Here is a 16,797-nt window from a genome sequence, read left to right on the forward strand (position 1 = left end):
GGTATGACAGACCAAGTAATAATTCCAGGCGGATTGACATCTCTATTGTAACCACTAGATTTCTGCATTAATAAACCGTTCAAATCTGCATTAAAATAACTGTACAATAAATGGATGGCTGATGAAAATTTCTTTCTCACGCCTACAGGAAGAATCAAATGCTCAGATTTTAACCAGATTTGTGTTTGGATAAAAGATGCTTGGGAAGGTAATTCCACGGAATTAGTAAGGAAAAGTTTTAAAAAATGCGGAATATCTAATGAACTTGATGGTAGTGAAGACGATCGATCACCTTTGGCACAACGACGTGGAGACTACCGGTAGCTCTTCTACAGACATTGACAATGACAGTGATTAATTAAAAATAAAATCCAATATTAAAAAGTGTATTGAAATGATCTTTTTCAACATGATACTTTCTTTTAGTTTTACTGGCATACTGATTCTGAACTAAACTAGTGTTTACGGTAATTAATTATTAATTTAATATTAATATTGTAATTTAAATTAACGAATTAAATGATTTACTTTCTGAATATTTACGTATTTTTTTATCATATCTGTTACACTTTAAAATACCGGATATACTCAATTTTCTTTTTAGATTTTTTGTCCGGAAAATCGAGGTGCGGGGCTTATTCGGAGGCGGGGGGTACTCGAATAAATACGGTATACAAATTTTAATATTTCTATGGGATAACATAAGGTTTCCAAATTTACAGAACTCACTAAGAAGCACTGTAGAAAACTGCGTTACAAAAAAAAATCGGTTTACCATGTTTACAACTTTCAGGTCCTAAATTTTAATTTTAAATAAATAGAAAAGTTTTGAGAAGTTTTTTGCGCAATACCACTGAAATTAAATAAATATTTTTTATGGTAATTTTTACTTTACTTCAGATAAGTGAGACTACAGCTTTCATAAAATATTTTGTGATAAGCTGAAAATCCGGTGTTGCTACGAGTATCAGATCTTATACACAAAAGCAAATTCTTAGTCAAAATTAAAAAAAAAATCTTTCTTACGAAAGTTAATAAAACTTTTGTTTGCTTTAATTCTTTTCCGTCTAAAATCTCTTGCTTAAATGACACACAGCATAAAAATTATGAAAAACTAGCTCCACAAGTTGACAATCCTTTTTTAATGTATCTCTCGGGTAGAAAGAACCCTCGTTTTAAATTTAAAAAAATTTTACTTTGATATAAGTCTACTTGGTTTATTTTTCTCCTCTTAAATTTATATTTTCTTACATGTAAATTAATATTTCCAGAACAAGTATATTAAAAAAAAAAAAAAAACATTACCAAAACGCAAGCGGAGTTAATTGTTCCTGCTATTACTTTTTTCTTAATTGCATCCTGAGAACTAAATACAGAAATTTATTTTCTGTTACTGTTTAATATTCCAAGTGAAAAAATTGTTTAAGTAATGATCATTTCATCGCCAATTATTTTAGTAAACGAAGTGAATATATCACCATACAGCTAAATGGTGAACTTGCACAGGAACTGGACATATAATGCAAATTTCAAGTTTAATAATAATAATAGTATAATCAACAATGATTATACTGCAAAAGAAAATTTGAAAATTCTAAATAATAGAAATTTTAAACATAATACAAAAAAGAATTATACAATAATAATTGCACATTTAATTTATTGTAATTACGGATCAAATGAACAACTTTTAATTTTAAAAATACACCTAAATTAAAATTCTTGTTATTTCAATCTTTATTCGTTGAATTATTAATACTAATTACGTAATAATGAACTGTAACTAATAAAAAATTAAAACGGTAATAAATTAAATATGCATAAATACAATGATTATTATTGTTGCCCTATTAGTGCAAAACGCACTATTATTAGTGCAAATGTTTTCAGGTTCGGTAGTAATGCATTCTCGACATTTTCCGACATAAGCTTTTACTTTCAGTGTACGCTCTATAAGAATGTTGATATTTGATATATCAGTATATCATATCATATTTTTTATTGGATAAATGTTAACATAATGATTCTGTTTAAAGTATGTTAATTTATATGTTATTTAATTACATAATTTATGACAGTATGGCTAATAAATAGGCATTTTATTAAAGTTAACTTGAAACGATTGTATAAATCAACTTGGAACAGGCTACTACTAAATTAAAGAGTAAAACTTTCATCAGCATTATTTTTAACTTACTTCAACAAAATAATATAAAATTTCATAATTAAAACTGAAAGAATTCATAAAACAAAATGCCTTGTAAAAAAATACTTAAATCGCAACAGTTCATTAGTTATATAGCCTAGAATTTTAAATTATCTTAAAACTGTATTATTATTATTAACCTTAGTATTAAATAACGTTAGTATTAGCTATCAATAATTAGCTCGTACTTATTAAATTATAATCTGATTATTTTAAATTGCATCCTTAATATATCTTACTACACGACTGCCCATAAAGGAGTGTAATGTATTTAGGGCGTATATGTAGGTTTGTTCCACCGCAGCAGCTCAATGGCTGAACCGATTTAGATGTATGACCCGGTGTTGGAATTCTTACGTTACCGGGTGTGTCATAACTATATATATAACACTAATATCTATAAATATATTTATAACACAATATCTCGACACGGGCGCCACCCAGCGGGTATAGTTTTTGTAATTTTTTTTTTTTTCACGTAACTAATATATATTCTGAATATGAACCAAATAACTATAAATGCAATTTTTCCAAACATCTTAACCCCAGCACCATCTAGCGGGTCCATTTTTAGCTGAGGTATTTATTTCTATGTAAGTAACACATATTCTGAATGTAAGCCTAATCGGACCATAAATAAAATTTTTCGAAATATCTTGACCCCAGCGCCACCCTAACGGATCCAAACTAATTCAGAAACCATCGCGGGCGTGTGCACAACTGACCAAAGTTTCGCTCCAATCGGATGAATGGTATAGGAATACATACGGAACAAACATATGTATATATAAGCAAGTGATTCAAAAGGAAAGGGAAACACAACATACACGACCAATCGGTATTGCTAAGGATTCGTATCATATCTAAAAGTTTACAACATTTTATTTTTAATTCTTTGATGTGTTTGACCCACGTATGGCGGCTATAAAAAAGTAACCCTAAAACTCTGACATCAGGAAAGATAGCAATTAGCTCTCCACTGAGAAAGCCTTGTGGAATCAAGCGGTCCTGCAGATGAGAAAAGACTACATATTTTGTTTTCTCAGGTGAAAATGTGAAGCCGGTAATCTTGAACCAAGCTTCAAGGTGAGATATAGTGTTCTGTAGTAGTTTCTTCTGTGGCTGTTCAATGGCATGCAATATATATAACAAAATCATCAAAACATAAAGAACATGAGACAGGTGGCTGCACACATTTAGTAATACTGTTGATGGTTATAGAAAATAAGGTGAAACTTAATACACTCCCTTGAGGTGTCTCATTCTCCAAGATGACGCTACCCGAGAGAGAATCCCGAATACGAACACAGAAAGTTTGTCATTTAAGAAACCCCTAATAAAAGCAAGCATATTCCCCTTGACTCCCCATTCTTTGAGCATAGAATAACTTGTCGCCAGGCCATGTCGAACACCTTGTTGATACGCAAGAAGATAGTGACAAGGTGCTGGCATAATAGGGAAGCGTTTTGAATAGCTGTCTCCAATGACACTAAATGGTCAATGGAGGATCATCTTTGTCGGAAACCACACTGTTCTGGAGATAAAAGGTCATGTCTCTCCACATACCAAGTAAGCCTGCAGTTCACCATTCTCTCCATTACTTTGCATAAGACGCTTGTCAAGGAGATAGGGTGGTCGCTTGAGGGGCTTGCTTTGTCTGTACCAGGTTTAAGTACTGGTACAAAAACAGCCTCTGACCAAATGGGTGGGAAGACTTGTATGGAGAATAAATCATTATAAACATTCAATAGGTGTTGTAATGCTGAATGAGGAAGGTGTGACAGCGTACAGAGATGAATGCTGTCAGGCCCAGGGGAGGTGTCACAAGAGTTTCTATGGGTGTGTGACAACTCGTTGTATGCAAATGAAGCATTTAATTTACCAACTGAATCACCAATGTTCAGCAATAATACTTGTATCTGTTAATATGTTCTGAAGGTACCTTATCATTAAAGTGCAAAATTCGTAATTGTATATTTGCCATACTTTTTATATACAGACTATTGTAAAAAATATGTTTTAATATATTTTCCTATCTATAAAAGATACATTACTTATTAATTAGGATTATTGTCAAATATCTGTTGCATACCAGTTCAGTGATACTGTGGGACCTAGTTTAAATCTGGTTTAAGAAATATGTTTTAACTAAATGTTTATCCTTGCATTACTTTGGCTCATGTTATTCAATAAAAAACAATTTCTAATGACATGAAATAATCACTTTAATTGTTAAACATTAACTGAGCTTGGAAGCTGTTGTAATACTCAAAATGAATAAATAAAAATCATATCACTGCAATTAAAGAAATGTCTATTCTACGTTCCATAATGTACATATCTCGCTAATATACACCTGTATTTGAACAACTGATTTGTTTACACTGCTGTGAAACAAATAAAAAATGTTATACATTAGTAATTAAACAAAAAATGTAATAGCGACAAGGATGCAGTTTATCAGCTGCTGCCAAGTTGTATACTAATATAAAACATATATACAGTAACACATATCTTAGTATCTAGCCCCACAGCTAAGGTAAGTTTCAGCTGACCTAATAAACAGAATTCACCTGTATTCCTTATGGAATACAGAAAAAGTATTATAAATTCATTCATATTGCATAAAACACAACTTTAATTAGTTCTAGCAGTCAAATAACTATCCTTTAAAAATGAAACCAAAACTGAATTTTTATAAGAAGCTAGAAATATATAATTAATGTAATTTAACTTTGTCATTAACTACAATAAACTAATTTTGTCTTTGATAGTTATTATTGTTACTATATTTTAATTCATTAGCGACTGATTATTTTCTTATAAAATATTTGATAAGAATAATTGTTTATTCTGCAGTAAATCAGGACATGAAGTAGGAGAGCATATTTCATCAGATTTTTGTCATTGCTTTTCTTGTTACTATTTGATGACTTAGCAATGAACACTCTTATCATGGTAAAGAAACAGTAATTCCCAGTTATATTACGTACATAAATATATTTTTATTTTTATAAAACCATTATATAGCCTGATATAAATAAAATTTCTATTTGTTAACCATCAGACAGTGTTTGAAGAAAACAGTTTTATAAAAACTGCAACAGATAGCATCACTCATATAATAAATTAATATACAATTTTCATTTTTTAATTTCTGATATGTAGTTTAATTAAACATTTCAGTAATGACTATGAATGGGGGATCCCGCAAAAGTACTTTAATGGTAAAATTAAGGTAAGATATATCTTATCTTAATATTCTGTCCTAGGTGGTTTATTAAAAAAAATTATACTAGATGGTAGAATTTAAAAAAAAAAAAAATATATATATATATATATATATATATATATATATATAAAACTATATATATACAGGTTCTATATATATAGAACAGCTGACCAATTTTTCTCATAAATTTGATTAAACCCACCAGATTGATCTAGTAGTAAAATTGTCATTGCACATCAACTCAGTCAAAGATTCTGAGGTTCGAATCCTATTAAAGGTAAGTTACTTTTATATAGATTTCAATACTAAATAATAGATACTGGTGTATTCAGTGGTTAAGGTTCAATACCCTCAAACATTAGGAATGGTCAGCTTGAGACTGCAGGATTACACCTTATTTACATATCATCCTTTCTCAGTCACTTATTTTTTCTCAAGTAGAGTAGATTGCAATATACACATTAGGAATAGAAGAAAAAATTAATTTTGATTTTAAATCAAGTTTTATTTGAGGTTAACTGTGTGGATAACATCTGCTTATGATGAAATTTTTTGGTATCAGTGTAATAGGCAATCCACCGCTGTAGTTGGTTAGTTCTTTTTAGATGACGCCAATGAAACAAGAAAATAATTAAATAAACTTATAAATATAATATAGGGTAAGTTTGGTTAGATTATATTTTAGTTTTGTTGAGCATGGATCCGTTGATATAAGTATATAATTTTAAATTAACAATTGTTGGCAAGCAGTCTTTTGTATATAAACTTTAATCAGATTATATTTATAATTTTATTTATTTATTTTCTTATTTCAATATACCATTTCAGTGGTGCCATCTAAAACCTAACTAACCAACTATGACGGTAGATTGCCTACTACATTAATACTTTTTTTTACTTATTTTTAATTTGGATGCATTTTGGGCAAAAAACCATTAATAAAAATAAATGTAATTATAATATAGACATAATTAACATACAGTAATATACTCATTCTAAAGATTTAAACTTTTAATTAAAAATTAGTATCTTTTTTAAAGTTATTTGGAACTATTTTAATTTTCTATTGTACTTAATTTTTATTGGTAAACAGTTCTGCTTAATGTATTCTTCCTCATAGTAGTTGTGAAAGAAGAAACTTGCCGTAAACAGTTGTATTTTACAAACTATATGACGGAAAATAATTATCTTGTACGACAGTAAATCTGTAAATTAAATTAAATTAGAGTTCAGTTTATTTAAAGAAAATCTGAAAACATGTGCATGAAAACTACCATGTTTTTCTGGTAATGGAATTTCAACAATAAATAATTAATTGATTAATAGCAAAATTAATAGATTTTATAACAAAATTGTACTTAATTAAAGACTAAATTTAACTTATCTACCATATAAGAATGTAAAAAAGTTTTTTTTCAGTTGTCTGTTTCAATATCATGGCTGTTGAAAAAAAATTAATCCTTTTGTTTGTAGTAATAGAAGATATTTTTTTACATTGACCATTGTATTGTGATATCTCCACAATTTGATGAAATGGTGGCAGCCTCTATCAACTGTTATGAACAAGTATTGTCTGAATAGGTACTTTGCCATATAGTTATGTGAGGTAGAAGTTTATACATACTCTCTCCTTCATTTTGCAAGTTGTATGCATTTCATTAAAACTTCCTGCTTTATACAATTATAACTTCCTGCTAGTTTTAGATTACCTCTATGCATGTGGTACACATTAAAAGCCATTAGTCCTGCATATCACTTTTGAATGTTGTTAAACATGTGTCTTGGTAGTTTTGTTTATATTCATCTTTGTCGCTGAAAATGTCTGCATGTAGTAATGGCACAGACAACAAAAATAAGACAAGTTATATTAGAATCCTATATTTTCTAAAGGAATGGGTCTAGGGAATGACCATTTATTAAGAAAGCTTTTGAAAGAGCTAACATTTTTGTGTACAATTTATGGAAAGGATATAAACTGTACAATCTGTAGGTATAAAGATATAAAAGATATTATGTAATATTTTGAAAATGAATAACAATAAATTTTATACCAAATTAAATAAATAAAACCACACCATTTTACTACCAAGGATGAAAGTAGTATTTATACTACCAAAGAGAATGGCCTATTTATTTGTCAAATAAAATATTCCTTTCCATTCATCAATAATTTAATTACTACATTAAATGTATTGCAAGAAATTAATATCCAAAAAACAGTATTATAATAATAAAACCATGCTATTAAAATTTTACATTTTCTGTACATACTCTGAACTTAATTGAAATACATTTACCAGGATTTTTACTTCACTTTATTTTAACTGAAAAACGTTTACAATTCACCTACAGTATATCAAAATTTTTCAAATACATAACTATGTAGATGAATTATAAATGATTTTCGGTTAAAATAATGTGAAGTATTAATTCTGCTAAATGAAGTTCAATTAAATTCAGAGTATTTAAAGAAAATGTAATATTTTTAAAGGATGCTTTTGTTACATTCTTCATAACGCTGCTCAAAAATTATAAAAAAATTACATCAATTCCTAGCATTGACATGAGGACTTTGTCATAAACTTATTTGAATGATTTGACAAAATTATTAATATTTGATTCCTGGAGAAATTTTATAAATTATTCAACAGATACAGCAAAATATTAAAACCATAAAGTGAATACAATAGTATTATCATCTTCAAAGATGACTGTTAGAAAATCTTGTCAGTTAAAATGCTGTTGGATTGTTCATGTGTATTTATTTAGTACAAATATGTATTTATCAAGCAATTTTTCTTACATTCAGATAAACCTACCACCTTTCTCTTAATTTATGAAAAAAAGTAGAAATATTTTTAATGAAATGAATTTTAGTCAGGGTGAGAAGTTTGTGCTATTTTGTTTGAAACTTAAATTTATTCAATAGTGTGTATACAGTGTTTGGAATAGTCACTCTTTGGTAATATTAACAATAAAAAACTGTTCTTAAATATACTTATAATATTATTACATTATTGTTAATATAAAAATCATATATTTTCCATAAATCATAGGTCTAATGAGCTTCAATTAATTAAACCTTTAAGGATAATTCAGAAAAGAACAAGGTTAAACCTTGTTCTTTTCTGAATTATACAACTACTACAACTTATACAACTTTCTGATACAACTACTACAATAGTAGTAGTTGTATCAGTATGTTAAACCTGGTTAATTGCAGTTTTATATTCAGCTCTGCAATTACGAGAGGCGGCAGAAACTTTCTGATCCATGCCTTCTTATTTTCTGTCAGTTGCCTTTGTTATGCAATCAAATATACATCTGTTATGTAGAGTCTAAAACACTGACATAATACAAAGAAAATCAGTACGTTTCATAAACTAAAATGTAAATTTGAATCATAAACAAAAACTACTCAATAGCACATTATTTTTTTTTTAACTGATAATCTTCCCTTGCAATCATTTTGTTGTTGGGTTTCAATTAATAACATTTTGTATTGGCAGTTCATGCATGTTCGACTTCTCTAAGTATTAATAAGGTAAATGCAATACAAACTGTAGAAAATTCAGATAAAACAGTGTAAAAACATACACTTAAATATTTCTCAATAAAGAAATGAATTTATATTGAAAGTCATTCCATCAAAAAGGGTGATGCATGGGTTTGATTGTTATATGTGCTTACATTTTTATTTTAGCTTCTATTGGCGCAGAGCAGACCAATAATGGTGGTGCACTATGCAGCTGCACGCAGCGCACAAATGATTCATTTGTTCAAACGATTTATACTTCTTAATACGAACAATTTATCTAAAATTATATTTGTGTTTTGGGGATAAAAAACGGAACAATTGGGATAAAAAAGGAAACAAAGGAATCACAACTAAAGAAGCAGCTAAAATGTTCAGGATTTTGAAGCTTTCATTGTAAAAGTTTTTGTTGTTGTTACTATGGTAAATTCATGAACATTATTTCATTACAATTGCCAAAAACATTTAACAAAATCATGTGTACTGAAACATAAACTATATAACATTTTTGCAGTGGGCCGTAGGCCTGCAGTTTTTTTCTAGTGGACATTAAAAAGGGTAATTTTAATGTTTAATAACTGCAAAAGTTACCTAAAATAAAAAAAAACATCCATCTAATTAATATAAATAAATTGAATGAAACAAAATCTAAAGAATTTACTTTTTTATTTGAAGTAACACATGAAGAAAGGACATAAATGAGATTTGAAGAAAAAATAATGAGAATTTACATTTTTATCAAAGAGAATTTATTTTTTCTGGTATAATGATATTGTTCTCTTCAAAGTAGTTCCCCAGAGAAGTGACACAAAAGAAAGAATTTCTTTGGTATAGCTTTAGGTTCACTTTTTCTTAGTTTCAACTGTCTTGTTCTTTTAATGTCTCTCTCTTAATTAGTTTGGACAGGAAAGTCTACAGGGTACTTTATCTGGAGTACATGGAGGTTGTGTCATCAGTATGGTCTTGTATTTATAATAATCATAAACTAATAGTGTATTGTGAGCTGGAGCATTATTGTGAGGCAAAAGATTGAGTTATTTGTCCCCATTTATGTAATTTTCTTCAGATTGTAAAAGGTGTCATCATGTAAAGGCATTCAGTACTGCAAAGTCCAGATTAAAGGGATTTTACTGTATTATAATTTATTATTTAGATAATTATTTTAACCTACCAAACAATTTTGAATGATTGTGTTAGCTTTTGTTTTTCTGAAAATGCAAATAATCTGCAACTTTACCAGATATGCGATAAAAATTCATTTTGTCATTGCCTGTTTGCAGCTACTACACTTGTTTACAAAATTATGTGGATAAGATTGTGTTATATCTTATATTTGCCCGACTGAGACACTGATTTACTCAAAGCTGATTAACTAACAGCTGTTAAAAGATATAATAAAGGAACCATTACTGTTAAAATAAGAATTAATTAATACAACCAGATAACAACTGATTCACATTCCATGCTGAAATGAGAATGGTGAAATTAATGAGATTTTAATCTTTTTTTTTTTTTTTAAATTAGATCCCATTTTAATCTTAGGTCCCATTTTATTTTTAGTTTACATCAGTGAGTTTGGGCTTGCTTTTAGCAAAAAAAAAAAAATTCATTAAGACTGTTAAATTAAATTGAGGCTTGAAAATAGCTTTTTGTAACATCTGGTTTAATATGGCAATTAACATTTGTCATCTTCAGTTCAGTTCTTCGTGAATCTTATTTATTTATTTACAATTTATCACAATGAAAAAAAAATTAATAAAAAATATTCTACAATTAATTGTTATAAAAATCTAGTGAACATGGTTTCTCAAAACTTTGAGAAATGCATAAAATTAAAATATTTTTCCATATTCTGTACTGCAATAGCCAGAAATATATAAACTACTGGTAAAAAATTATTTTCCTTGTAATTTTTTATGTTTATTAGTTAGGTTTACTTGCTTTATGTGCATGTGTGATAATTACCTAAACTGACAATTAAGTATTCTAGAAATTGATAGGTATAAGAAAGGGAAAATGCCAATGGTCTAAGCTATACTTTTTATAAACTGGTTTTTGTAGATTAGTGAAGTTATTACACCCTTATGCATACAGACTTCAGTGAATGATAGAAAAACGAGTGTGTTGATTTAATTTATGTTAATGTAATTAGAAACCCAACTGAAGCTTTAATAATGTTTTAAACCTATCTGCTTGGTGAAAAAACAACTGTTTCAAAGTAAATGAAAATCAAAATTTATTGTATCTAAGTAGAATTATTTTTTGAATTATTTTTTGTGGCTGTAGAGATCCTTTTATACTTAAACATCACAAAACATCCTTATATTGTTCTAAAGGACAACACAACAGAAACCCTTATGTTCAAAGAATGAGGTGAAAATAAATATTATTGAAAAATGAAGGACTGGGATATCATTCGAGAAGAGAATATTTGTCAAAGACTGAAATTGAGGGAATGATGAATGGAGAAGAAAAAAGGAAAAGAAGGTATTTGATGATAGATTCAATTAAGATCTGAGGAAGATTATGATAACACTAAGAGATTGGTATAGAATTATAAACCATAGAGGAATGTTGAGAGCGAGGACCTACCAGAAGATAGAACACAGTTGAGTGAGTGAAAAAATTTGCTTATTTATTTTGAAAGTATATTAAACGAACACATTTTGGAATTCATAAACAACCTATTTCATACATCATTAATAAGCAACTGGATATTAATGGCTGTTGAAGAACCAAGTAGTACTAGTAGTTTTTAAATGTAATAATCGCTTAAAAAGATATTTAATAAAAACATTAATAAAATGAACAACAAAGATAATTAATTAGAAGTACGGCATTTGTAGAATCATCTATGACTGATATCACCATAAAAAGTTTTATTTGTAATGTTCAATATCGCAGTATAGTTGTGATTAAATGTAAGTTGAAGTATAGTAAACAAAGAAAAAAAATTGGATAACAAGACTAAAAAGGAATGATGTGAAATAAAAATTTGGACAAATTTAGGTTATTGTAAATAAATGGATAAAATTAACAGAGGAAGTAAGAAAATTGAATTCAAGTAGAAAGATAACATTTATTAAAATAACCAAGGATATTAGTAGAAATACTATAAATCTTAGATAAGTAAAAAAAAAAATTGCATGGAAATTTAATGAAAACTAAAGTTAGTAGTGACTAGATCTAAAAAAGAAGACTCCACCGGGTTGGTCTAGTGATTAATGCGTCTTCCCAAATCAGCTGATTTGGAAGTCGAGAGTTACAGCGTTCAAGTCCTAGTAAAGCCAGTTATTTTTACACGGATTTGAATACTAGATCGTGGATACCGGTGTTCTTTGGTGGTTGGGTTTCAATTAACCACACATCTCAGGAATGGTCGAAATGAGACTGTACAAGACTACACTTCATTTACACTCACTCATACATATCATCCACATTCATACTCTGAAGAATTATCTAAACGGTAGTTACGGAAGGCTAAATAGGAAAAAGAAAGAAAGATCTAAAAAAGAAAGTAATTGTAGGAATGTACATGAGGTAAATAAAAAAAGAGAAAATTTTGCAAAGGTGAAGCCAAAATTTAATATCCTAACAAGTCTTGATAGAACATTAATGTTTGGAAAAAAAAGAATTAGGAGGTGGCAGAAGTAGATAAAAGAATTACTCATCGGAGACAAATTGCCCAATAAATAGTATAGAAGAAAAAAGTATCTATGATGATTTCAGTGAAGATTACGTAATACTCTAAATTTTACAGAGCTCTGAAAGAATTAAGCCAAAGGAATTGAACATATGCAATCTGAATTAATACATTGTTTTGGATTAAGTAGCACTGAGTATGTTGTAAATGTAAAACGAAAAATTGATGAAACTGGAAAAATACTTTTATTCGATAAAATTATTGTTTTTATCATACAACTGAGGAAGCAGTGCATTATAAGTTTTATCATCTTTTGCTTCTGAATTTCTAACTTCAATAATTTACAGATATAAAATCACAGTCATTATGTTTGATTTTATAGATTCCACAAAGTTTGTTTGTTAATAACTTTGATATTTTGTAAAATATATTTTATTGGTTTACCAAGTATATATATATGCAATTTTATGTCCTTTTACATTGAATGTATTAATTATATTTATAATATTGTTGTAATGGTATTTAACAGTAATATAATTATTACATGAAATGCATTTATATTCTTAATTATCATCATCAGTATTATCATTATTTATAAAGTGGTTTTTTAGGACATATATTTTTATTATTTAAATATTTATTAACTTATCTATCAATGAATCTATTATTATATCCGTTTATATTTACAATATTTTTTTATATATCCAATTTCTTTATTCATTCTAACATCATTATTATTAGTTTATGTATGGCCTATGAGTCATATTTCTAAATGTATTTATTTTGTATATCCAAGTCATGTTGGAATTTTTGTGAAACGTATATGTATTATAATTTGGTTTCTATAAATGTCTGCTATGATTATCATATCTCATGGTATTACATGGATTTCGAGTGCATCTTAAAACTGTTCTTGACTTGTCTCAACCCCAAAATTTCATACAATGTTTCCACAGAGCAGCACATACCCATGAGCTAATATGTCTATTATGTGATCCCCTCAACCTCTACCGTTTACAGACGTAAAGATATAAGCAGGTCAATGGAACTTCTTCACAACGTTTCTGCTTGAGTCAGTGAAATCCTAAAAGAGAAAAAAGTGATGAAATACACTGATGAAGACAGACTTGCATTCAAATCAGCTGTGAATTGCCAGATATACAATGCAAGATTCACCCTGCAGCTCCAATCAGTCAGAAGTCACTGTCATATCATCAGAAAATACTGCAAGGTGGGTTAAGGCATAATTCCCCAGCCATGTCACCATTTAAGGTGACTATACACCATATGCATGATATATTTTTTTTAATTTTGACAATTGTATGTCTATGAAAATATACCTGAAAACAATATGACTACAAAAAAAAATCTGCTACTTAAAACTTTTTAATTAGGTTTTGGTGTATCAATTATTCAACAAAACAGAATGGTGAATTTTATCATTTTGTAAACACATCTACTCATTACAAATATGTCAAATCACACTGAATTCCATCATTCTCTGATTGTTGACAAAGAATAAGTGAATTCATGACATGGTTACTACATCATGGCAATGACTACTTACTTATTTTATGCATTTTTTTGTGATTTTTTTTTTATTATTAATATTATTTATTACTGCAGTTAAGAAAAACTTCAAAATCCCATAAAATTGGATTTTGGAGTTTTTCTTAAAATTTCTAAATTCAAGATTTAAATTAAATTTTAAAATTTCTCCAAATTTCAACATTCTACGGCTAATTGTTTTTGAATTAGGCAAGATACATATGTACATACATACATACTTGCACAGACATCATCCTGAAACTTATCAAAACTGATTCAGGAATCAACTCATAGAAGGAAGTAAAAATGAAAAAACAAATGCTTCTACTGTGAAGTGATCTAATCTAGAAAGAGTAGGATTGTAACATTATTTTAAAGGTCAGTGAAAAACAAAGATTTTGATGTAAAATCTTGAGGTTATGTTAACCCTACCCAAAAATGTCATCCTTTTAATATTTTTCACAGCTAATTTTAAAAGTGACTACATTAGACACCAAATAGTCTTATACTGAAATTAAGTTCTATTGATGTTAGAGCATTATATGTATATGTATATATTTTATCTCCTTCACTATTTTGTAGCAATTACAGTATTTAAGAGGTGCACGATATAATTTTGAAAATAACCAAAAGAAATTAAATGGATGCAATTTTGATAAGGGTTGTTGTAGCTTTAAGTTATTTTTAAGTCAAATTTTTTTGTTTTTTAATGCCCTTTAAAATACAGTTTTTTAATGTTACAACCTAGGTAACTACCACATACCATGGCTAATGAAGAAATAAAGTACCTAGACCAGACCAGAACTGACAGTGCTTCCTTGCAGTGTAATGTAATTGGCTGAACATTATTTCATGTGTAATATTATTTCATGCGTGTAATATTAATGGCTGTAAAATTACACGGCTGTTGCATAAAATAAACAACATTCTTGGGACAGATAAGATCTTAATGGATATCAAAACCGGAATCAGAGTGGATGTAAGACAGAGAACAGAAACATTTGGAGAAGTATTGTTATTAAAGCCAGGATTCTGTAGTATGAAGGGTTTTTTTTATAAATGGGATATTATATAAAAGGAATAACATAAATAAAAATGTGTTAAAATATATTTAAGAATTGAATTGTGTGACATTTAAGTATTTTTTTTACATTTATTTCCAAGATTGGTTTTAATTTGATGGTTTTTTAAATTTGTATTTGGACTCTACTTAAATATTTGGGATTGTGCAGATAATAAAATAAATTATAACAAATGAAATCACAAGTATAAATAAATAATATTTACTTTTATTACTTTGAATATGAGTAAGGACATCAAAGATTAAATTCCATGGAAAACAAATAAACTGTTCCGGCATTTGCCCTATTGTACCAAGGGAAACCATGGTAAAACCTCTTGATCAGAACAGATTAACAATGTTTATGTTGATACACATTGGCAAATAACATTACAAAATAAACATACAATCCTATTAAAAATTTTATAATAAAAAATATTAATTATACAAATTTCTTCAATATCAGATATTCTTCTTCCCTGAAAAAAAGAAAAGAGAAAATTAATATAATTTTATAAAGCAAAAATTATATAATTAATATCTGCCTCTTACTAATAATATACATTACGCATTTTCACCTTTTCACAATCTACAGGAGAATATACAAAAAAACTGACTGAGAAAACAACATTTATGCTTCATGACAGTTCATTAAAAATATATTATTTTAGTTCTAACAATTGATTATTAATATATTCTTGATAAAATGTTAAAACAGTCCTTTATAATATAAGAAAATTACAAGAATGTAATATTTAGTGTACAGATTGATAGAATAAAGGTTCTGAAAGTACCTCATGAACTGCTATATAAAAATAATTAACAATTTTGTTAATTATGTATTTTACTCTGATTGGTTAAAGATAAAATCTGAACAGTATGTTTGCCCTGTGTACTGTATATTTGCCTTACATATGTATTACTTGGTTAAAAAACCAAAACAGATCACTTATATTTCCATTATCAAATGATTTTGTTTTGATGAATGAAGACCTTAATTGTTTACTATGCTTAATTTACAAAATGTGTGGGTAGAATTTGCAGCCTTTTATGGTAGTAACAAATTATCAATTTCAACTTAGGTGAGAGAAATAACAAATAATGAATTTTTTCTTTTGTTAATTGATATTCTCCAGCCATCTAGGTAGCCATCATATCTTTTGGCTACCTAACAACATAGACCTGCAGTTTGATTGTAGGAAATGTTGCTAATTATAATCTTAGCAACCATTTTACTATTAAAACTAAATTTAAAAATTATATTTAGGTATAAAATAAGTAAGAGAGTTTGCACCGTCAAAGTTCATACCGACTATCCTCATATAAATTTAAAAACCAAATATTATATGGATAAACTGATTTGCCACAACAAAGTCTTCTTTCAGCTGCATAATTACTGATGCAGTTGGTATCTGTATACCATTATGGTCACAACATAAAATTTAGTTGGTGGGAAAATCTACAGTCACAGAAAATCAACTCTATTGACTACAGTTGAATGAATTAACCGATTCCCATTTACTCAATCTGGCAGTATGGCTTTTACTATAAAGCCTCACCAGTAATGAGAGAC

The 16,797-nt window shown here is 28.2% G+C and overlaps 1 long non-coding RNA gene across 1 annotated transcript; it reads left to right on the forward strand.

Moving 5' to 3' along the window:
- Window positions 1-4,644: 4,644 nt before the first annotated feature.
- On the forward strand, window positions 4,645-15,272 carry LOC142321036 (uncharacterized). The gene is made up of 2 exons (XR_012755556.1): window positions 4,645-4,745; window positions 14,913-15,272. It is a non-coding gene; the product is annotated as an uncharacterized LOC142321036 (long non-coding RNA).
- Window positions 15,273-16,797: the final 1,525 nt, after the last annotated feature.

This window comes from Lycorma delicatula, chromosome 3 (assembly GCF_047948215.1).
Source record: "Lycorma delicatula isolate Av1 chromosome 3, ASM4794821v1, whole genome shotgun sequence".
NCBI classification, from domain to species: Eukaryota; Metazoa; Arthropoda; class Insecta; order Hemiptera; family Fulgoridae; genus Lycorma; species Lycorma delicatula.